The sequence below is a fragment of the Sciurus vulgaris genome (genome assembly GCF_902686455.1).
Source record: "Sciurus vulgaris genome assembly, chromosome: 14".
Taxonomy (NCBI): domain Eukaryota; kingdom Metazoa; phylum Chordata; class Mammalia; order Rodentia; family Sciuridae; genus Sciurus; species Sciurus vulgaris.
In genome coordinates, this window is record NC_136475.1 from 20277733 (window position 1) to 20300321 (window position 22589).

General features: G+C 48.0%; 1 protein-coding gene across 4 annotated transcripts in view; it reads right to left on the bottom strand.

Moving 5' to 3' along the window:
• EDAR (ectodysplasin A receptor) overlaps window positions 1–22372 on the bottom strand; it is a 90681-nt gene extending 68309 nt beyond the window's left edge. For 2 of the 4 annotated variants that reach the window (XM_079111208.1, XM_079111205.1), the window contains exon 1: window positions 17268–17650. The gene's annotated coding sequence lies outside the window, so the exon portion shown is untranslated. Of the gene's footprint in view, window positions 1–11769; window positions 11902–17267; window positions 17651–22356 lie in introns of those variants that run through there. The other 2 variants (XM_079111207.1, XM_079111206.1) reach the window with 2 other exon arrangements.
• Window positions 22373–22589: the final 217 nt, after the last annotated feature.

Here is a 22589-nt window from a genome sequence, read left to right on the forward strand (position 1 = left end):
TCTTCTGGCTGGAAGGTCAGAGACAGGTAAACAACTGAGTCACCAAGCCAGGTGGCAAGTGATTGGGAGCATGGCAGAACAAAGTCACGTGGGGTTCCAAGAAGGGCGCCCGAAGGGCTTAGGCACACAGAGGGTGTCAACTCTAAATACAACGAAGGAAAAGGGCGGAACAGCCGATGGAGGGAGAGCCACCCAGGAAAGGGCTCGGGTGGTGACTGAGCAGACCTGTGCCTCAGAGCAGAAGAGGAGGGATGATTGGGAGGGTAGCCATCTGCAGAGCATGCTCGCAGACCTCTCGCCGGGATGGTGCCTTACCTGGGAGCTCCTCGGAGCTGGGACTCACTGGGTCAGAACCCACATTTTAATGGGCTCCAGGAGGTGAATATTAAAGTTGCAAAGCTTCTTTAGGACACAAGGAACTGGCAGGTTTGGACTCAGGGATGGGAGGGAGGAGCTGTGTCAGGGTTATTCATTGCATCTGGTGTGTCATTGGAGTGGAGAGAATCTGGGAGCCAGGAGTTCAGCAAGGAGTCTGTTTCCATGACTAAGCTATAAGATGGGGGGACTCTGACATCACCCTGGATAGCTAGAGGCATGAGGGAGCAAGACCCTGGGTGGGGTGTCCTGGGAGCTGCGATAGGCGTTGGGAGCCAGGTTGGACTGAGGGTGGATGGGAGTACTAGTAGCTGCACACAGGGCCGAGCCTGGGGGCAGGAGAGCAACCAGAGAGGGGCTGGGGGTCAAGACCTGGGGTTGTGGAATACTTCCAATTCTTCCATTCTCCAGGAACAGGAAGAGGGCCCCACGAAGAGAAGAGAAAAACGGGAAGGCAGAACGAGGAAGAACTAGGATAAGGATTCCTGCGGCTTTCCTGAAAAGAAATTTTACTAGAATTTCCATAAGCCTAGAATTTCACACCACGAAAATAAAGTCCTGAAAGCACACTTCAATTTGTTAGTGGCGCCAATAAAAGTAGGCTTGCTAAACAAATGCTTAGTCTTGGGAATAGACTATAGAACCGAAGGAATAAGAATGATGAATTTGCTAATTCTTTTCTTTCTCTGTGGAAATAACTACAGTACAGCAAAACAACCTAATGGTGTGAAAGACTTCCAAAGACCACAGCAGGGCCTGGACTTTCTGCTGCCTCCTGTTGTGGGGGTGGGGGACAGTGCAGGGTGATGCTAATAACATGAGTGACAGGAACGGGTGGGCTGTGGTTCCTGGGGTCCCCCTTGCTCCTCAGCATTGGATCCTGCTGCCCACTCTGGGCTATGGGCTGCACTTTCATATTTGAATTTCCCTCCCCAGCTGGATTCTTTGCTCCTCAGGGTGAGAATTATCTTTGTATGTCTGCACCTATCTGCCAGCATCTAGAATCTTGCTCCTGGAAGTGTCGTCTTGGAAGTCGCTGTGTTACCTGGAAGTTGTTAGAAATGCAAATTCCCAGGTCCACCCACACTTCTGGTATCAAAATCCACATTTTAACAAGAATTCCAGGAGATCTGAGTGCACATCTAAGTTGGAGATTCTGACTCCCAACCCTGCCCTGCACACTAGCATCACTGGGGGAGTTTTTAAAGACTGTGGGGTACCTGGAATCCACCTTAGACCACCTAAAACTGAATTAGAAGAATAGGCATCAGTATTTCTAGAGACTTTCCAAGCCTTCTGTAATTATTATAATTTGTGTGCATGTGTGTTTGTGTGTGTGGTACTGGGGATTGAACCCAGGGTCTCATGCATGCTAGGCAAACACTACTACTGAACTATATCCCCAGCCCTCCCCAGGTATTCTGGAAGAACTGAAGAGTTGTTTCATAAAATAAAAGCAAAGGATGAGCGAAGGATAAGGGCCTGAGGGTTGAGCGAAGCCCTGGGAGAGCCGATCAGCTCTCTTACAGAAGAACAAACAGGCCCAGAGATTTGGAGCAACTTGCCAAAGGTCACAGAGAAGTCAAAGACAAGTTGGGTGAGAAGCCAAGTCATCCTGGTTTAAAGCATTCTTTGACACTGCCTTCAAAATGTGGAACAACTCCTCCCTGTGAGTGTGACTGGATTTTAGTGACTCACTTCTAACAATTAGAGAAAGAGCAGGAGGGGCCATGTGCAACTGTGACAGCTGGGTCACAGAAGGCACTGCAGTGTCCTGCTCCCTCTATCCCATCACTCAGCTGCCATGTCGTGGGGATGCTCAACAGCCTGTGGAGAGGCGCACGTGGTCCTGGGGATGCACCTTCCGGGATGTAGGTCTCCAGTCCCAGCCCAGTCTTCAGATGATGTCAGCAGTGGACTGAAACCTCAGGAGGGCCCTGAGCCAGCCCCGGTTGAGTGGCTCCCTGACCCCTGCCTCGGAAGTAGCATGGGATGGCCACAGGGGATGTCTTCAGCTGCTACGTGCTGGGGTCCTTTATCACCAGCCACAGATGACGGACATGCCTTCCAGACCTCTGTTGTTTCAGCCACAACCCAGTGGGAGGGACATCCATGTGGCACTCATTTCTGGGCCGCAGAATTTCTATAGATATGTTGGCCCTAATTCCTGAGAAGCTAAGGATTTAAATCAGACAATGACAATGAAAGCAAAACTGGGGCAGGCACTGGCACAATACCACGGCCAGCCCAAGCCCACGCGGTCACGCTGTGGTCCCCGCTCCTCTCTCTCAGCCCCTTGGGCGTCCACCCAGCCCTTCTGGCTGGCTTCTGTGCCAACATTCCTGCCACTGCCCTCTGCCTGGCTGTGGGAGTGCTGGATAGGGCTGGGTTAGGCTGCAGCGGGCTGAGGCAGCGTAGAGAGCCTGCATGCACCCGGGTCCGGGAGTAGGACGCCTCGCCCAGCCTGCCAAATGCCTGAACAAAGTTCCTGGCTTTCCCCGCTCCTTGTCTCATAGCTGTGGCTATGATGGCACTGTTAGCCTGGCTAATTTGAACACACATGCAAACAAACAAATAAAACACCCTCAGCTGCTTTGTTAATCACCAAACCACAGCCATGTGGCCTAGAAAATAGATGCTAAGACTCAGAGAGGGAAAGGTGGGTCCCCATCAGGGACATTCCATCTTCTGTACCTCTTTCTCCATCCCTACTCTACCTTCCATAATCTCGGATATCTGGATTCTTCCCTTTGCTTTCTTGAATCTTCTTCTAGAATTTTCATTACAAGTGGTTCATGCCCAGAATGAGGCCACCTGCATTCTAAGTCCTAAGTATTTCCTATGAGGATGTCTCACCAGGTACTTATGAGGCCACCTCCCTATGTTTTGTGAAAATAAGCCATTGTCAGCTGAGCAATTCCCTCCAGGGGCTGACTGGGGCAGGAGGGGGTTGCCCAGAGAACAGTGGCCATGAGCCCCTGAGACCCAGAGGTCTGGGCTCCCCACAGCCTTGTGGCCTCACTTCCCTGTGCTTTTGAGTCTGAGGATGTCTTGGGTCTAAACTCTGGCTGTGCTGGAACCATCCTATCCTGAAACATGGCTCCTTGAACTCTCCATAACTTCTTCCCCATGTCTGCTAAGGTGCTAGGGTGACAAAGAATGCACTTTACAGGGCTAGTGGGACTGAGTCCACCCACAGTGACGCACATCACCCACAGCGACCACCGCCTGTCTGAAGCACCATGCTGACTACAAAACCCAGAAATAGTTTGTCTGGAGCCACAATCTTGACTTGCAACTCATGGTAAGAAGAAAATACCAACAGAATTCTCAAAGGCCCAGGAACATTGGGTTATTTGGGAGTCCCCCTGCCCTTTGGTTTGATGTAATAACTCAACAACTTTTCCTGGAATTCAAGGTCAGATTCATAGGACATTTTCAGCACAAAGTTCTTATCCATTATCAACCAAGTGGGTAGCTGGAAGCATTGTTTTTGTTCACGGAAGGCTGAACATTCCATCTCTAGGAGAATGAGACCTTCCCATCCATTCATTCTCCAAACAGGAATAATAAGAAACATAAAGGGTGCCATGTGCTGATGGTGGATTCTGCTTTGGACACTGTGGCATGCTTTTCACCAGGGTCACTTTTATCCTTACACCATGAAAAGTAGATGTTATTACCATTTTACAGATGAAGACACAAACTCACAAGGTGGGAGGACTTGCCCTAGCTAGCAGCACTACCCCAAGCTGCCTGTCCAGAAGTGGGTGGCCAGGAGCACACAGACACCTGCAGGTGCACACGGGGCTCTGGCCTGTCTGAGGCTTACAGGGCTCTGATGGAGGCTCAGGACCCAGAGGTGGAACCCACCATCCTTGATGCTCTCCAAGCAGCTGTTCTGCAGGCTCCCTGAGTGAGTGCCACCTTTACACCAGGCCTGGGGAGCCACAGCCCCATCACTCAAACACTTCTTCCTCCAAGCCCAACCTCAAGTGCCACCTGGGTAAGTGTAGCAAGGACTCCGGCTGTGGGTGCAGGGCAGGATCCAGGGGCAGCAAGAGATGGTGCAACACCCCAGAAGCTTCTGCCAACCCTGAGCATGAAGGGGCAGGGTGAGTGTGGATCTGAACACAGGGATAGGGGCTATGGCCTCTGGTAGAGGAATGCAGCGTGAACCCCTTGCTGGCTGCCACTCTCCTGTCCTCTGCTTCCCACGAGGGTCTTCTGTCTCCTGAGTGTAACCAGAAGCCAGGGGGCAAGGGAACCTGCCAGGTGGTGCGGCCCAGCAGATCAACCTCCAGGGCTCAGGGTATGAGGACAGGGGGTGGGAGACATGGAAAAGTTCCAGCATAGGGTAAAAGATCTGTGTTTTCTTTGTCCTGGGGTCCAACTTTTATCCCACACATTGCAAGTACTCACAAGCCTCAGTGAAGAAGATGGGTGCTCAGCTCACCCCAACATCAAACGCAGCCATGGCTCGGGGGGCGGTAGAGGATGACTGGTACCAACAGGCCTGGGAGTGAGCTGGGGGCATGAGGCTGGGGTCTGGGTGCTAAGGAGCTTGAAAAAAGCTCTGGAAAGAAAAGGCCCTGGAAGAGCCCAGTGGTGGTCAGTGGGACTAACATGGCCAGTGGGACACAAACTGTCAGAGAAGGGAGGGCATTGCCTGGCTGGTGGTTGATGTCTGGGGATAGCAGGCCTGTGAATATGGGCAGGCTGATCTTCTATAGATAGAATTTCTTGTCATGTCATCAGAACCAGTGAGAAAAGTCACTGCTGGACAGTATTCTGTACGCAGTAGAAAACGACATGAGGCAAAGAGGAAACACCTGATCCTAGATGTTTTAGGACAGCTTTAGACTGACAGAAAAGTTGCAGGTACAAGACAGAGTTCCTATATACCCCACACCCAGTTTTCCCTTGGTTAAGATCTTATGATGAAATTGTCACATCCAATGAATCAACTTCTATGCATTAGTCTTAACTAAAGTCCATATTTTATTCTTATCTCTCAAGTTTTTACCAGGTATCCCTTTTCTGTTCCAGGATCCTACCAAGGATATGGTGGAACATTTAATCATCACATCTCCTAGGTGCCTCTAGACTGACAATTTCTCAGCCCTTCTTGTATTTTATGACCTTGACAGTTCAGAGGAGAGCTGGACAGATCTTTTGTGGAATTTTCTTGATTGGGAACCTATCTGATATTTTTGTTATGATCAGACAGGGTTACGGGTTTTGGGGAGGAAGACCACAGAGACAAGTCCTCATGGCATCCTCTCAGGATATGCATCGGCAGACCTACCACTGTTGGCATTCACCTCGAGCAGAGGCGAGAAATGACCGTCAGGGAAGTTATTTCCTCCTTTTCATACTGTACTCCTTGGAAGGAAGTCCTTAGGCACAGCCACACTTAAGGGATGGGGAGTGATGCTGTACCTCCTTGAGGGAAGAGCATCTCCAAAAGTTATTTGGAATTCTTCTATAAGGGAGATTTGTCTCTAGTTATTTGTTTATTTATGCAGCTATTTATTTATGTCAGTAACAACATATGGGTATGTATTTTAAACTCTGGGTTTCAATCAAATGCGCTATTATTGATTTCGTTGCTTTAATTGTTATTTATTTTTGAGCACCTTCTTATTTTCAGGCATGTCAGGACGCTCCATGCTCAGCTGTGTTTTTCCTGCCTCTACCCAAGGATCAGTCTCTTCTCCCTAGAGCCCTGGTTCCTGCACCTGGAGCATGGCACCAGAACCAAGCCCTGGGTACTGAGGGAAGGCAGAGCAATGCTCAGATGAAGGGGCATCTGAGGTGCCCTGTCCTCCCTGTTGGGTGCATGGAGGTGCTGTGATGGGTGAGTCGGCAAGGGTGCTGGTAGGGCTGGTGGCCCCTGCTGGTCCCCTTGGGTTTTTCCAGAATGGATAAAGCTAAGGTGAACCAGAGTGTCCTGGACACCTGCCAGGAGGTCTACCTGCACAGTCCATCAGTGGTCTTCCTTCTTCAGCTCTTTGGAGAACTCGCCCTGTCCAAAGGTACTTTCCTAGTATTTTAGTTTGGATGTGAGGTGTCCCCTAAAAGATCATGTGTGAGACAATGCAAGAAGGTTTACAGGAGAAGTGACTGGGTTATGACAGCTTTAACCAATCAGTGAATTAATCCTCTGACAGGATTAACTGAGTGGTAACTGAAGGCAGGTAGGGTGTGGCTGGAGGAGGTGGGCACTGGGGCATGCCTTTGGGGTATGTATTTTGTATCTTATGAGTGAAGTCTCTCTCTCTCTCTCTGCTTTCTGATCATCATGTGAGCTGCTTCCCTCCACCACACTCTTCTACCATGATGTTCAGCCTCACCTTGAGCCCCAAAGAATGGAGCCCACTATCTATGGATTGAGACCTCTCAAACTGTGAGCCTCAAAATAAACCTTTCCTCCTCTAAAATTGTTCTTGTCACATAGTTTAGTCACAGAAGTGGAAAACCTGACTAAAACAACTAGAGAATCAAGGCCAGTCAAAGTGAAGTCTTCCCCTCCAGCTCCCGCTTCCTCTACTAAGACACCAGTTCTCCTTCACTGGAATTTGAAGTGCAGAAGGATCTAGGCAGAGGATAGGAACTGTTTAAGGGGTCAACCCACCAACCAGGTCTAGACCCCCTGATTAATATCTGTGACTTCCAATAGTCACCATCCAGTTAGGTGGCCTGGTCTCCCATGAAGTCCAATTAAATACAAAAAGTTCCTTAAAAAGTCACAAAAAGGTTGAACCTGTCAGGTTCTGGGTGTCTTTGCTAATCTGCACTCATTGAAGGAGTTCCTGCTGTTTGAATTGGTGACGGAGCCCAGAAGATTCTCCAAGGAACCGAGACTTCCGAGCAAACTGTGGTAACAGGGGTCAGTGTTTTTGAGGGCCCACTGGGTTCTAGAACTGAGACCTGGGTAAACTTTTGCTGAGAGGTGAAATTGTTATTTATGCTTTCTTTTCCTGCTCAACCTCTCGATTACACACACCAGTCATTTTTAAGCCCTTATTAAATACAAGGCATCACATTAAATGCTGAACTAGAGGTGAATGGATTTATGCTCTCACTTACAGACAAGGCTGTGGTCTGTAGAGCCCTAAGGAGCCTATATTCTGACAGAGGGACTCCAACCAACTTCATTGTTTGAACAACAGAATGGGGGCTACAGATCAAAGCTGTCTTCCTCCTCTTGACAAAGGGCACCTCCACTGGGGCTAAGGACAGGACTGCACTGGTTATCCCCCTCCAAGGCCAAGTACAGGACTGGGGGCTGCTTCCTTCACTCAGAATAGCCACGAATGCCTTGAGAAACCCATCACTGGTTTTTGAAGCACAGAAAGATCAGGCAGGGTGTAGGAGAAATATTCTAGGGGGTAAAACCCACCATCTGGGTCTTGTACCCTTCATTATTACATCTCTGTGGTTCCCAATAGGTCCCCATTAGGCCTTCAGGTCCTCCATTAAGTTTAATTAAAAAAGCTCATTAAAAAAATCACAAAAAGATTGAACTTGGCAGGTTTGGGTGTCTTTGCTAATCTGCATGTTTGTCTTATTTTTCAAAAAGACTCTGAGTTTCACAACGCATGTCTAAAGAGTAGTGCTCCAAGGGGTCTTTGCATTTACGAAACCCACACATCTTCCTAATGAAGCTGAGGCTGACAGCATGCAGAGGAAGCTCTTTGTTTTTAGTTGTGATTTTTATAAATCATTAATTTTAACGGTTTAAACGTTAGAACTCACTATTTGGAATCTGAAATGCAGTGAAGTCTGGTCCAGGGAAATGCATTTTGAATAGATAAGAACATCAAACAGTACCAAAGGCTGGGGGCTGGGGGGTGCGGCGGCGTGTGTCTCACTATGGAGAGAGTCTGTCCATAAAGCCAGAGAAGAGACAGAAAAATCTATTCTGAAAGCAGGAGGGCATCAATGACTTTGTTAGCACAGCTGCAAATTTGGTTAAATTAAACCCAACAGGAGAATAATCCACATAGAGAGCAGAGGAAAGCAGATAATGTAAACGCAAATGAATACGATTTGAAAACTTTCCAAAAAGAAACCATTACCCGTGGAGAGTTTTCAGCAAGGGGCCGCGGTTGGGGGACCATGCATAAGGAGCACACATTCCGTTTCCAGCGAGGGCTCAGGTGTCTACTTAGTCAGCAGAGAAGTGCCAGTTTCAGAAATGTTCAGTGTGGGGCTGGGGTTGTGGCTCAGTGGTAGAGTGCTCGCCGAGCATGTGTGAGGCACTGGGTTGGATCCTCAGAACCTCATAATAAATAAATAAAGTAAAGGTATTGTGTCCATCTACAGCTAAATTTAAAAAAAAAAAATTCAGGGTGATAGAAAACGGGATTCACTGAGATCCACAGCTGCTGAACCATCCCGCGGGCCATGGGCACTCTGATCGCTGTTTCTCCAGTGTTTCCCAAGGATCTGACATACCCCTGGGGAACAGCTTTTTCTGTGGGAGAAAGGGAAAATCTGCGTCTCCCTTTAAGACCCCACAGATGCAGGGGTAATAGGTGTCGTTCAGTTGCCTCTTCCAATTGGGGCACCTCTGACCCCTCTAGTACCTTTGTTTGCTGTCTGTTGGCGCCCTGTGTTCCTCCCACTTCCCCAGGCTGGGCCTCCCAAACTGCAAGCGAGGGTGCACACAGAAGTACACCCCCAGATACACACATGCAGAGATCCAGAGCACCCCCACCCCCAAGCATGCTATAGGGAATGCAGGAAAAAGCAAGCCTGTGATGTGGGGGCCTGTCAGATGGTGGCGGGGGGGCTCGAGGACACAGAGCTAGGCTCCTGGATGCGAAGAGATGGGAAAGGAAAGTGTCCTCTGCCTCCCCATCCAGATGTATGGATGACAAGAACTGGCAAGAAGAGAGCCCTGTAGCCAACAGAAGAGAAGTCTGCGAGGTGTGTGTGGGAAGCTCCGTGCTCCTCTCTAGAGTTGGTCCCTCAAGTCTTGTTTCTGCATTTGACTCTCTGATGTGACATGTTTCCTGATGGTCTCCTGCAGATTAGCCCTAGCCCTATTTACAGCACGTGGGGAGGGGCTGCCTGCAAGGAGCTCGGTAGGCACATGGCGGTTGGGGGGCTGGCAGAGGGGGACTGTAGCTCTACACCCCTGACCAAGGCGGTGTGGACCACTGACTTGAGCTCTCTGGGTTAGCTTCCTTATCTAAAGACCAGTGTGATATTCTGGCCTTCCCAGTTGGCTGTAGGTACCAGTGACACTGTACATACTGCCCTTAGTGCCCTTAGATCTGGCTCGTCTTAGTCTGGTGCATTTTGAGGAGTGACCGCCTGAGTCTGCTCTGGCCTTGAGGAATGGAAATATGGGCTTCCATTTTCTGCTCTAGCAACCAGCATCCTCCAGCCTCCAGGGTCGGAGCCAGCCAGCCAGGGTGCCTGCTGAGGCTGCTCTATGGAACTCAGTGATAGCCAGGGTTTTAGACACCTGCCTGGGTAGAAACTCTCCCTACAACCCAAGTGGCAAAGGCCCAAAGTTAGACTCATATAATTTGCAGCAACTCACCTTCTCCTGGCTCTGATCTCTCAAAAGACACCAAGTCGAGGTCCATGAACTGGATGGACACCCTGCCTCTCACCAGGAGGAAGCTCTTGGGCAAGTCACCCTGTCCATCTGAGCCCTCCTCTCTTCCTGTGCTCGGTGCTGAAAGAACACAGGAGGCGAGGCCTGCGCCTGGTCTGGTGCACCATAGGAGGGCACACTGATCGCAGGGCATGCAGCGTGGCCAGTGCTGCTGACTTCTGTTCTCATGTGATTCGTGTTTGTATTTGCGTGTGACTATGTGCCTATTTGTTTCTTTCTTTCAATATGTCAAGCTGTAAGACTAGGGGCAAGGTCTCTTTCAGTTCTCACCAAACTTGGAGCAAGATTTGGATCCAGTCATCCTATGGAAGATATGGTGACCTCTTTAATTTAAGACAGAAGCCCCCCAGGGAGGCCTGGAGAACTGTCTGTCCTCTTCAGGCCATGAGGGTGCACAGGAAGGAGGGCCACCCTACACTCACCACCCGGTCCACGCTCTCTGGAAGCTGTATCCAGGGTCCCTCCTGATGAGAACTCAAGGAGGAGGGCAGAACCTTTGGAACCTCCTGGGAGGAAGGACATTTGGCTCAGTGGACCTGTGTCTCCAGAGGCGCCTGCTTTTGTTTAATTGATGCTGTGAGGAGCAAACAGCCAGTTCTTAGAGAACTGGGGACACTGCGTTTGTCAGTCTCAATTCTGCTTATTCTGTAAACATAAGGAGGAGCTCAACATTCTACTGTTCCTAGTTTTGCAATCTTCACAAATTAAATATTTGCCTTCAAAAGCAACAACTGTGATAACCATCAGGGCAATATTCCCAAGTGTGTTTCCCTCACACACGCCAGCCACTGAAGTCAAGGCAGAATACTGTGGGTGGTCTGTTTGGATAATGATTTTCATGTGGAAACCTCAAGTTGGAAAACAACCGGCAGTAATTCTGGAGAAAGTGTGGTCTCCTGCTTCTTAGAGTTGATTCAAAACTGAGTGTCCCAAGTGACTAAAGTATCCTTGCCTCGGTTTCCTCTGTCTATAAAAGGAGGAGCAAAACTGCTTAGTGAGTACTGAAGGGACATTTTTTGGCAATCACAGTGGCCACAGGAGCAGGACTCCCTCTGCCAGGGGCCACCAGGAAAGCCCAGGCATGTGCTTTATGTACACTTGCCTTAGGGAAGGGTCTCTCTCCCCAGTCTTTCTAAAGATTGAGCTGAAATTCAAAAGGAGTTCTGCTGAATGTAAATGATACTTATTGGAAATTTTATTGCCCATAAAAAAAACCATCAGCAGAAAACCCCACTGCAAATCCACCAAAGCACAGTGAATCCGTGCTGTTTACAAATCCCACCGGGCCCAGCTGGCAGTGCCCTCTCCCTCAGTTATGCTTCCCAGAGAAGCAGGCTCTCTGCAGCAGGAGGGGTGTCTAGACGACCACCTCCCGAGGTGTGCACTCTGATTTACCTTCTTCATCACAGACACGAGGTTTTGGAGCAGCCATTTCAAGCATTTATTAAGGACTAAGTCTTAAAGAAAATGAGCTCCAAGACTCCACTAAGGTACCTCTTAGGAAGCTCTGTGCATGTCAGTATTTTTAAGGATTAAAGGTTTTCGGGGCCAGAGGTGATGTTTGCTATGCCAGAATACAGAGCATCAATCAGATTAGTCGACCACAAACCACATCTACCTGGGTAAATGACAGCCAACCTAATAGATGTCTGCGTCCCACACTGGCATTGCCATGGACTCGGACATTCCTGTGCCTCAGTAAAACCCAACCCGACATCAAGATCCTGCATCCACCCTTCCAATTCCTTCCTCATTACCCATCTGGGTGCAGTCACTGCCACGGATTTTCCAGAAACATTCCCTTCTGACTTCCTGCCTAATTGGCCTCTGTGCTCCTATGACAAGGAAGGAAATCAAACTTGCTAGGAGATCCATAGGGTCATGAGTGCGGTCTGCAGGATCAGCTCTGGCCAGCCTGTTGCACAATCAGTCTCTGAACTAGCCCCATCCAGTCCTGGTTCCTGCCAAGGCTGGGGAATGCACTTCTATCTCTCCAAGTGGGAAGTGGATGGGGCGAGGGGGGCTGCCAGTGTCCTGGGCAGGCTGTGGAGGACCCAGTGGGCTGTGAGGTCTCTGTGAGGCCATGCCGGTCTCTGCAAGAATGATAAGCGATTTCTTTTCTTGCATAACTTACTTAGTCTTGAGAATCTATTTTCAGATTTTTTGAAATGCAAGCATGTGTATCAAGTTGAGGTCTTTAAAATTTTTCTCAGAAAGGGTCCCTCTGCCGTGTGTTAATTGCCAAGAAAGCAGATGTCGGGTGCACTGGGATCATTCCACATCCTGCCAACGTCTGCTGCCTGCCTTTCCTGACCCTCAGACAAGCCAACCCGCCGTCTAAGGAGGAGGCTGCCTGAAGACCCATCTCATCAGTAGTGATACTCAAAATACAGCAACCAGCGGGATATGGTGCGGCTTGGCGAGGTGTGATGTGCTGTGGTGTGGGCAGAAGAACGATCCTGGGTGGGTGGGTCAGCCTTAAGTTGATGTATCATTTTATTGGTCTTCCTGCCCCCAACAAAGAAAGACCACATTCCTCCATGTCCCCCTGCCCAGCATGTTCTGGCCCTGGTTCTCCTCCGGGGCTTCTCTTCTTCCCTCTGCCCTCGCCATTGCCTTCCTGCTGGTATAGGGGAATCTCAAGCTCACCTCAGTCAGGGTCTCCACTCTTGTGGTCCCTCGTTTACTCTCCCATTTCATCTAGGCATTCACTCCAATGTCACTTTCCTAAGAGGTCCCTGTTCCCACCCTGGCACTTCATCTTGCTTGTCCTGCTTATTTCTTGGTGGCATTGGGTTTATCTAAAGTTACATTCATATCTATTATGGTTTCTCTCCCTGGAGTAGAATCTAGGCTCTATGGATGTGGGGATATTATCTCTGTTGTTATCCAAGGAACCATTTTTATCACTGTGTCCCAGGACAGTACCTGGCATGCAGCAGATGCTCACAAAAAATTGTTAAATGAACAAATGGGTGTGTATTAAAACCTACATGAAATCCTCCTTTCATCTCTCTCCTGTGCATGCACATTAAGAATAAGGAATTGGAAATACAGCAGTGTGGATATTTCAGGAGATGAGATTCGGTAATGAATTCTCTGATAGTCATCAAAACAGGGACATCTCACCTTTATCTGCCGTCTGGTTTTGCATGTCTTTCCTCTATCTTAAGAAAGTGCTTTATATCACTATTGAATTATTGTTGGAAGGATTCTTTCTGTTATTTTCAGGAGACTAATTTTATTTCTGCATTTGGACTCACCTTTTAGTTGTTGGTGTCTAGTCATTGAATGGTACCTGAATCAATCTCAAGGGATCTATGAATATCCAGCTAATCTTGGCTTCTTTGCACCCTGGGCCTCATGGCTATCAGTCACAATAATGTGGTTGTGGTCGTCATTGCTCCTATTGTTGATTTTGTCATGACTCACAAGTGAATGCTCTTTCTGGTCATGTGCAGAGCACTCTGGTTTGTTGGGTTTGTTATATGAGCTGGATGGGTTACAGCAAGGACCGTTGCCACGGGGATATCTTCCTATGTGAGGCTCATCTGATTTGTTGGGAATGGAACAAAGGGTCTCCTGGTTAGTTATGTGTGTACAAAACTATGGGCACTTCCAGAGGGCACTGAGGCAGGAGCATCTTCACCAGCATGAATCAGTTCCAGCCTGGGAACCAGTGTGTCTGACACCTTGGAAACTCAGCCTTTGAGAAATGACAGGTGTTCTGCCCCAGAGAGGGTAGCTTTGACAACTTGAGTTTGCTTGTTAACTTGGGGTACTTTGATGTTGAAGCAGCCCCTTATCCCCCTACATGTGATTAGATTAACTGGTGATCTTTCTTTGACATGAAAGATACCATGGATATGTCTTCATGGAGTGCCTTTGATGTGCTAGGGGGACCAGAGACATTTCGGGTCACAGGGTCCTCTGGTATGCTGTGTCATGAATGCCCCCTGCCACGCCAAGGCCCAGAGGGAAGCTTTTTCCTTCACTTTGTACAGGGTTAACTATCCTCAGGTAATGCTTTGTGACTCCTTAAGGACAGTCTCTTTGTTTGTATTGGCAGAGGTCAAGGGGCTATTGGCATGCCTGAATCCTGAAAGTCAGTTAAAAATGTTCTTTTAGTTACTAGATGTTATAAGATTAAACAATCTGGATTTGCCCCCTTTGGACAGTTTTTCACTATATAAAAACTGTAAGCACTCAAATCTTTCTTCTATTACCAAACCTTCATCAGGATGACTCACCAGGAACAAAATTCAGATCATTTCCTCTTGTGCCCTTACCTATGACAAGGACAGGAGGTGGGTGAGCTCATGTCCAGGGTGGACATTACCGTGGGAAGCGGAGATGGACGAAGGGGAGTGTGTGTTCACTTCACACTAGTGGTTGTCCCTGTCTTGTCCTTACAGGCGTGAGGACGCCGTTTCTAGCCCCGGCCCCTCCAATGACACGTTCAGTCCACGCCTTACATTCTGAGCACTCAGCCCATGGCAGCGACCCATGTTCTCATGGTCATTATCAGCCATGTGGCTTTGGACACATCAGGGAACCTCTCTGAGCTTCAGCTTCCTTATTTGGAGAATAGGGGAAATGTGCCTGAAGACACTTGGTCATGTTTGTGCTGTGGGAATGTATGGCAGAAGTTAAGTCACAACAGTCTGTCTTTCCTAGCTTTAGTTTTTGGGAAAATAGTAACCTGAGAGATCAAATAAAAGCCCCACGCACAACATACAATTCAAGAGGACGGCATGACGGGAAGGGACCACGCAGATGGAGGTGATGGCGGCGGCAGCCTCAGAGGCAGGGCACTGGGGCTTTTGTCTCCTAATTGATCTAATGTGCTAAGTGAATTTAATGTGGGTTAATTAATGATGCTATTGGTGGGTGGAATTACCTAGGCAGAGCCTAAAACGGCATCAAAGGAGCAAGCAGGCAGGTGTCGTGGGGGATAATTGAGGGAGCAGGGGCCAGAAGAAAATCTGCTAAGGGGTGTGCAGGGGGCTGCTGGGCAGGCCAAGGGGAGGTGAGGGGAAAGCCAGCCAGCCCAGGGGCTGAGCCACTTAACTAGTGAGGCTGGCTGCCAAATGCCATCCTGTTTACAGCTCCTGTGTTTGAATTTCAGATTTGCTTGAGTCTTTGAAGCTGGGTTCCTGGGCACTTCTTTAAGAATGAATTCTGTTCTTTGGAAACCACAAAACTCATTCCCTCAGACCCAGGAACAGTTGACCTGGCTTCCATCTGTAGTTCCTTGAGACCTCAGGAACTTTTTCACTAGAAGACACTCTGGACTCTAAGGAGTCAACTTCATGTTGTACCCCGTGAAGTAGGGGTAGGAAAAAGTCTATCTTCCTCCTCTGAACAAATGTTGGTTTGTTTCCCCATGGGAGGCACCACGCTAGGCAAGAGGGCATGAAGCTGCTTAAGAAAGGAACTTCTGAGCTTCACAAATATAGATGCTCTTAAATTTATGATAAAACCATGCAGAGAGATAAGGGCACAGTAGGTTGAAAACATCATAGGTTGAAATTGCGTGTAAAACACTTACCCTCCCGAACATGCTAGCTCAGCAGCACAGCACCCTGCAGAGTACCCACTGTTGCCTTGTCAACCCAGGGCCTGCTGGGAGCTCAGGCTCATTGGTGCTACCTAGCATCGTGACAGAAGCTCAGACAGCACGTTGCCAGCCCAGGAAAGAATCAAAATTCAAAACTTGAGGAACAGTTTCTACTGAATGTGGATGGACTCACATCATCATAAACCAATCCTAAGTTAGGGACCCTCTAGATGTCTTGTATACAACATGAAAATCCTGCTTACAAAAGTAAGAAGCCAGATAGTGGCTGGAGAGTAAACATCAAACAGCTCAGGGAAATTTTATTGAGATTTTCCTCCCAAAGACCTGTCCTTCTAGGATCACACTCCCACCTTGCCATTGCAAATTAAACGTGTGCTGCCACAGTACAGCCTGGCTTACTTAGGGGTGGGGCAGGGTACAGCAGATACCAGGGACCCTCCCTCTTCTCAGAGATTTAGAATGCACATGGGCGATTATTGGGACAAACGCTCATTTCCCAACCTCGACGAGTCCTCCCTATTTTGGTGGGCTCTGTTGCAATGTATCTTTAAGAGTTTCAAGCGGTCATGACCTAGAAATCTCAGAGCATCAAGCTGGGCAAAAAACCCAGTTTCTAGCATAGCTTTTTGAATTGCTTCCTTTTCTCCTTCAAACCATTATGGCTTTTTACCTTTTTGATACTTTGAGCTGCAGTTTCACTCTTGCTTTGAAAATGTCTCAAAAACGCCACTTTAGAACCACAGAGGTGCAGCCAGCTGGAGAGCCGGGGGGGAGGAGCTGGCGCTGTGGCGGCGCCTCTCCTCTCTCTCCGCCGCTCATTTCGGTCCTCCTGGGTGCAGGCATCCCACCCAGCTATGCCCAGTCCTCTGACTGACCACCGCGATTCCCACTCGGCTCATCTATTGGGTTGCCTTTCTTGTGTTAACGGCTCTTCTTGATGTTGATCCAGTGCAACAGAGCAGGAGACGCTGTCGAAGCCTCGCCTGCTGTCCCCACTGCCCTAACATCACCAACCCTGGACGTGCAGGATCAGGAGCCACAGGATGCGGGGAAATCAGGGCCTACTCTTGCACAGGACCCTCATGTACCCATGGCCTGTCGGAACATTGAGGGGATCTCTTGGCTGGGAATGAAAACCTCAAGCATCACAAAAAGCCATCTCGATTTCTTACCCGCAACACAGGGGCCACAACATCAAGGTCTCAGCCTTGATTTAAAACCTCACCTGGAAGATCTTTTAGAACATTGGGGTTGCCTGGGGGTGGGAGGCAGGTATGGGGCCCCGTTAAAGTCCCAGCTGCTACTCATATTCCCTGGGGAGCCAGGCTCAGGGGCAAACCAGAGAAACACACTTTGCCTGCATCTTGGAGACAAGCTTTGTTTTAAGAGTCCAGATCTTACAGCCGGCAAAGCGCACAGTTTCATTCCCTAACCAAATGAGCAACCAACATTAAAACAGGGTGTCTGACTTTTTTTTTCTCTTGAAAACAAAGGAACAACAGGTCTGAGAACTGGTAGTACAGACATAGAGTAATCGGTAAAGCTTGTTCAAACGCAACCCAAAAATGACATGCATTTCAAAAATGCACTTAGGCTTTTCCCTAGCCAATGACATCTAGGTCTCATCCACAGCCCAAGTGTTCGGAAAACCAAAAGGAAAGGATCAAGGCTTACCTGGTCCTCAGTGTGAGGTCAGCTTCTAGTACAAGCAGGACATGGGTCTATGAAGAAAGCCAGGCAGGTCCTGCGTGTGACGCCAGGTTTCACAGGTGGCCTCCTGGTGTGCTCTCACAAGCAGGTGCTCCACGTCCCAGGGACCAACAGGGGTGCAAAGAGCAGGCACACATCTGTCGTCAGTCCCACTTCCTTTCTGTTTTAAAGGGCTCCCGGGAACTTTCCTTGACTGCTCCTTGTCCTGTCTGAGAGTTTGCAAACAGTCCTCCCCGAGGGGCTTTCCCTCGCTGCAAACTCACCTGCACCACCTAGAGGTCGCTCCTGGCACTGGAGAGGCTGAAGCCTGGGCCAGTCAATCCAATGCTTCCGCCTTTCCAATGCACCTGGCTCGCCTGGACTTCCTGCCCCTGAAGGGAGCAGTTAGAATGTCTAAAAATTACTGATTTTTTTTGGAGTCGGGGGAGTCTATCAAAACAACCAGGACCCTTGGGCACTGGAGTGCTAAAAAGTGAAATTCACATTAAAACATCATTAATCAAAACTTGTTCTCAGACGGACCCCCCACTGAGATGGCTACAGGCATGGGTGCTGCTGTATCGATTCAGTCTGCATTTAACCTGGAACACGTTGGTGCACATTTCTGTCCCTTTCCCCAGCCCCACACTTCTACGGCAAGCTTTGAGTCACCCTCTTCCTTTCTCCCAGGAACCTTAGCCCACTACCATGTTACGGCAGGCAGCTGTGTATGCCCCATGTAACTCCAGATAAACGGGTACACCCCATACAACTCCATACAACTCCAGACAACCACGTATTCCCCACGTAACCAGATAATCAGGGAGTTTTTGAAACATGAAACATTTTTAAAGAACATAGTCTTCATTATTGTTCAATTCCTTCTCAAAATAAAATGAATGGGGGGAAAAAAAAGCCCAACCTTAATATGATTCTCCTGTCCTTTTCTCCCTCAGTTCCCCCTATGCAAACAAATAGAGAAACAGAACAGCTCCTCCAGGCTGGATTTCTATGGTCTTCTTCTCCAACTTGTCCACTCTGCCTTGGATTCACACACGAGAAGACTAATTCTGCCTCCAGAGAGGTGAAACAGAACCACATTTCCTGACTTAACTGGACCGGTGTGGACAGTGAACCCAGATAGTACAGGCTCCCAAAGGAGAATGTGAACTTGACTTTTCAGGTTTGGTTGGCTGTACTGCCCATGCTGAGCACACACTGAGAGTTTGTGATAGATTAAAATCACTAGATTATTAAAGTAGGAACCTGGGAAGTCGAGTGGGAAGTACCCTAGGCTAGCCATTCCTATTACTATAATTCTGACCTTTAGCATGATTGTTTTGAAAAGAGTTTTTGAGGACGGAGATTATTTTTAGTGTCATTGATTTTCTACTGGAAATTAAATGGTGATTTTCAATGTATGGGAGAGAGACAGAGAGACAGAGAGAGGTATAACATAGGCATTGCCAAAACATAAGAAAAAGGACAGGAGGAAAAATTAGAATATGCACAAAATATGGATAATTTAATAGAAATCAAAATAGTTTTCACCCTTTGTTTGAAAAAATCCAAAACATCATGCCATTTAAAGGGTTATGTACGAAGTTTCCATAGTCATTATATCCAAATGAAAATGAGTATACAAATTCAGTTGATTGACAGAAAGAATGAAGAGAGCTTATTGCTTATCTTCATCATTTAAGGGGCCAGAGCTTTGAAGATTCACGATTTTCTGTTTTGCACATTTCCAGAAAGACTATGGAAGAAATAGCAAAAGGTTACCAACGACTTTTTAAAGTAAGAACATGAATCAAGATTGTACACCATGGTTGAACAAATGGGGTTTCTCTGAGCTGTGAGGAATGGGGAGTAATTTAGAACACATGCTTGGTACACATACGTGGCTGGCCTGTCCTTCCTTTCATCACGTAGGCACAAACACATGGCCAGCCAGGAACCATGCAGAGGGGCACCCTGGGGGCAGGGCTGAACTCCCCTGGGCTGCAACTTTGTGAGTGATTTTGGAGATTCAGTGAACTTCCATGCCTGTGGAAAACAACAGGGGTGGTAGGGAGGATCTCTGAGGAGAGCAAGACTATTCTGCTCATCATTGTTTAAAATCTGTGTTGTAGTTACTAATCTCATTTTGGGTGCACAGGAAGGAAAATCCTTGCTACCCACACATTCCACCAACACAGCATTCTTCTATGCAAATGTGCTCATGCGTTTATTCATTAAGCAAATGCATAACAAGTACCTCCACCTGCAGGCACTCTTCCAGGGCCTGGGATGCATCACAGCAAGAAAGACAGCCAAAATCTCTGGCCTCAAGGAGCTTATACTGTTTTGGGAGGCAAAGAGTAATCAAATTATCAAATAAGTGTGAAATATACTTCTGGCAGCGATAAGGTGGCAAGGGCTGGAGATGCCTGGGTTATGTGTGTGTGTTTATTATTGCACTCTGCTGGTGAGCGCTTCCTGCTATTTAATCACTGTCTGAAAAAGTGGCATCAGTTCAAATACACCCAAACAAGGATGCTCCTTTTCTGGTAACCAGCCCCGACATTTGTCTGACTTTACCTAATGAGGCACCACAACAAGCCCACTTTTGGTTACCGACAGAGTTCATTTCAGAATTCCTTCCAAGAAATAACACTGCTAATATAATAAAATACTACACAAGTATGTGATCAACCTTTTTTGATCCCTACAGTGAGTGCTTGGGAACACCCACTAAGTTATTCAGAATAACACAATCACAGCTGTCTGCAGCATGGGATATGCAGCTTCAACTCTGAACCAGGACAGAAATTGTTCTCAGGAAAATCCTGCCCCTACCCTCATGGGGCAAGGAGAGAAAGCTCCCAGGGATTCTACAAAGCTCCTCCGCTTTCCTAAAGAGATGTCTTTTTCCCTATCTCTGTGGACACTGCATGGACTCTCTCCTCCTCGAAGTAAGAACTGGTTAGTTTTAAAAGTGTTACCTCTGACCCTACTGCCCACACTTGTCACATCTCTAGAGATGGAAACAACACAAAAGAAATGCTTGTGATTCGAAGTCTCTCTTGGAAGCCATACCTGCCTGAGCATGGACTGCTGAGGGCACTGGTTTGTGAACAGATGCCTGAAATATCAGAATGGATTCAGATAGCAGGAAGGAGCCCAGCTAGCAGGAAAGATGAAGGATGGGGGCATGAAGGGCGGTTCTTTGCTTGAGAAAGAGAATCATCACTGGTTGTTGCGGAGGAAAATTGACTCTGCTGAGATTTAAGGAGGAGAACGAGGGCATTTTGCAGGGTACATATGTGTGGGTGAGTGTGTGGGGGGGTGTTTCAGGTGGGAAAAGAGCTTGCACAAAGGCCCTTTAGGGAAAAAGGCCAAGCGTGGTGGGGAAACCCAGAGAACCCATGTGGCCACAAGACAGGGCGCTGGGATGAGAGGGGCTGAGCCTGCTCGGAAAGGGATGGAGAGCAGATCCCACAGGGGAACCTGGCAAGGGGGTTTGGATTTTATTCCAAATACATCATGATTTGAAGAGGATGGGAGCTATTGAAAGTGGAACAGGCCTCCCTGGCAAAGCGAGGACAGAGAGAGACTGCGCCTGGGAAGAGTTAGCACCCTGGGTCTCGTCCTTGCTAGCCAGACACGAGGAGGAGAGGTGCTAAGTGCACTCTTAAAATGCCCAGCTGATCTGTCCTCCCCAGCACAAAGTCAGGGGACAACTCCAGGTGGAGGACAGAGTGATCAAACCGAGCTTCCAGCTGATTTCATCCCAGTGGGGAATAAGATTCTGCATCTAGTTCTTTAACTGAACTTTGCCATACCAATACCCTATTGCTAATTAAAGAGAATCCTGACTTTCTTTTAGTTTCCTGCCTTAACTCATGCTGACATAGCAAAAATACTATGGTTTAAAGAACAGATATTTACTCCTCACAGTTCTGGAGGCTGGGAAACCTGAAGTCAAGGTGCCTGGCAGATTTCATGCCTGGTGAGGGCCAACTTCCTGGTTCATAGATGACTATCTTATCACTGTGACCTCACATGGCAGAACGGTGAGGCAGCTCTCAGGTCCCTTTTATAAGGGCACTGCTCCCATTCACGAGGCTCCACCTTTGCAACCTATTCACTTCCCAAAGGCCCCACCTCCCAACATCATTACCTTGTGGGGTATCTCAATATGTGAATTTTGTGCAGGGACATAGACATGGAAATTTCTAAGGTGCTGCCTGGCTCTGGAACACAACTGTCAGTAATGATTCTGGTCACACAAAGCAAATGTCATAATTAACCCTCCTTGTGGCTGAGAAGAGCTCCAGGTCAGGGGCTTCATGGAGGACAAAGGTGAGTTCCCCCGGTGCCTCAGCCCCCTCTGCTCCCTGTCCCGCCTTTGATGGACCCAACCACCTCCATTATGTAAGCAGTAAAAGTGTAATTGAAATTGATCCTCACTGAGAATGACGTTGGGAACTTGGTTAGTGCAAAGGTTCGAATACTAAATCTTTTTTATGACCTGCAATATTGTCATTTACCTCAACAGTGGAGACCACTAGCTTTTCTAATAAAGGAAACCACAGGCATATGTTAGAACCTATTTGCACTGTATCAGAAGAATTAAGGTGGGAGACTGAGTTTAGAGATATACATTATTGTTATCTTTAGTCACAAACTAACACATTCATTGCGTCAATAGACAAGTGCATATTTCAACCATAAATCATGACTTTGAGGGAATGGGGTGAGTGGTTCATGGGATTAATATGCTATTACCAGTGGATACATAAAACAGGAATATGATCTGTAGTTAAACATGTAAAAGGATCTATGGGGTTTTATTTAATAAAATTAATTAATTAATGGATTTAAAAATCACATTTATTGGAATATTTTCCAGGTCATCTGTAAGTCAGAAGAATTATCAATTTACAAGGACTGATGTGTTCTTGGGAGCATTCGCTTCTCCCTCACTTGTTATCTACCACGGATATGAGCTCATTGTCCAAAGACCTCAAAAGCCGTGGACAGCAAAAGAAACCCAGAATGGAGACAGAAAAGCCTTTGAATGAGAACCCACCTTGGCTGGCTGAGCTGCCCCCTGCTGCCTGCTGCTCAGTCCTCCTTCAGTAGTAATTTCCCCAGCTCTGGAGCTGGGGATCACTGCATTTCCATTTTCCCTGCGGCTCCCAGGGCCTTCAGAACTGGTCGATGCATGTTCAGAACTGGCTGATGTACGTGCAGCCTCCAAAAGGCTCCTCCCTGGTGTCCCCCATCGGGGAGGGGGACGTTCTGTCCCTTCCCATCCACTCT